The sequence below is a fragment of the Austrofundulus limnaeus genome, unplaced genomic scaffold, assembly GCF_001266775.1.
Source record: "Austrofundulus limnaeus strain Quisiro unplaced genomic scaffold, Austrofundulus_limnaeus-1.0 Scaffold90, whole genome shotgun sequence".
In the NCBI taxonomy this organism is placed as follows: domain Eukaryota; kingdom Metazoa; phylum Chordata; class Actinopteri; order Cyprinodontiformes; family Rivulidae; genus Austrofundulus; species Austrofundulus limnaeus.
Window position 1 is genome coordinate 61,851 of NW_013952492.1, and position 1,639 is coordinate 63,489.

The window sequence follows — 1,639 nt, forward strand, 5'->3', positions numbered from 1 at the left end:
TTTAAAAATTTACTCTAATTTAAATTTATCATTTATTTTTGAATAACACATTCAGTGATTTGCTAAAATCAGGCGAACGACAAACAACCTTCCTTTTGTTCCTATTTTATTATATAAGACGTGGCTCAGAACTGTTTTGACTGCTTCTTTTTGTTATTATAAACTAAAACTTTTACTCCAGGGCTTTTAAAATATTTGATTAATCTTTAAAACTGAATGTTTATATTCCTGCAGTAGATTTAAGTCGGTATTCTCAGGTTCAAAGACGTTTGTTCTTGTGAATAATCGCTTAAATATAATCCTTAAAAAAGAAGAAGAAGCTGGCCCTGACTCAAAGAGCTGCTTAATCTTTAGCACAGGAAGACATTAAGCTGGGACTTGGAGCTGCCTGAAAGTTAACTTAATGATCCAGAAATAAAGTCTTGAATCCAGTCCAGCCTGTCTGAAAACACAGCTGATCATTTTAATCAGCGTCAGTCTTCTGGAGAAATTAATCGTCTGCTCTCAGAAGGAAGTAAACACTTGTATTTAATAGTAAAAGTAGCTGGTACCTTAATGCAGATGGACTGCACTGACTCCTGCTCCTTGGCTTTAGCTATGTTCACCAGACTGTACACCTTCCTCATGCTGGCAGAGCTCTGACTAAAGCTGCGAGTTTGACTCTGTTAACCTGCTCAGAGTCAAACCTTACGTCACGCCCACACCACACAGGTGACAGGAGACGGARGGGAAGTCATACTAATGATAATGGAGGCTTTGTGGGCACACAGTTCTCAGAACTGTAGGAAGGAGGCACCTTCAACATAAAGACAGGTTTTTWAATCAGGCAAGGTTGCTCGAGTCCACAGATGAAGGAGATTATGWTCAGTGAAGTGCACCGAGACAACACACTGGTGTGAGAGACAGGCAGGACACAGAGACGCTTCATTCCTCTAAACAAAGGTCACACAGAGGACACTTCTTTTAGAAATTTGTTTTATTTTATTTTATTTTATTTTATTACTGAATCATATCTATGGAATTAGGCACACAACTAATTCCACATACCTCCATTACCTCTCTAACTGCATCCATATTTCCATCCATACTTCATCTACTGCTTGTTCTTAGATGTTGGAGGCAGCAGCAGGAGCAGAGAGGCCCAGACCTCTCTGTCCCCACTCTTTTAGCTCTTATTCCAAGGCGTTCCCAAGCCAGCCGAGAGACAAAGTCTCTATCGTGCCCTGGGTCTTCACCGGGGTCTCCTTCCAGTTGGACATGTCTGAAGCACCTCTCTTGGGAGGCGTCCACAGGAGGCATCCTTATCAGCTGAACCACCTCAACGGACTCCTCTGGATGCGCAGGAGCAGCGGTTCTAGTCTCTCCCCGATAACTGAAGCTCCCACCCTAGCTTTAAGGGAGAGTCCAGCTACACTTTCGTTTTTTCGGGTCTTTCAATAGTGAACAACAACAACACCCCTTCCCAGATACTTGGGGCAGAACCCCACCCCTAACCTAGAGCAATCCACCCTTTTCTGACTGAGGACCATGGTCTCAGATTTGGAGCTTCTGATCCTCATCATATACAGGTGCTGGTCATAAAATTAGAATATCATGAAAAAGTAGATTTATTTCAGTAATTCCATTTAAAAAGTGAAAC

At 41.9% G+C, this 1,639-nt stretch overlaps 1 protein-coding gene across 2 annotated transcripts in view; it reads right to left on the reverse strand.

Annotated features, from left to right (window-relative positions):
- LOC106520276 (adenosylhomocysteinase 2) overlaps positions 1-1,639 on the reverse strand; it is a 14,811-nt gene that overhangs the window by 9,453 nt on the left and 3,719 nt on the right. Inside the window, exon 1 of one of the 2 annotated variants that reach the window (XM_014012254.1) lies at positions 552-621. The exons of the other annotated variant lie outside the window; for it this stretch is intronic. The gene's annotated coding sequence lies outside the window, so the exon portion shown is untranslated. Of the gene's footprint in view, positions 1-551; positions 622-1,639 lie in introns of those variants that run through there. 2 annotated transcript variants of the gene reach the window in all.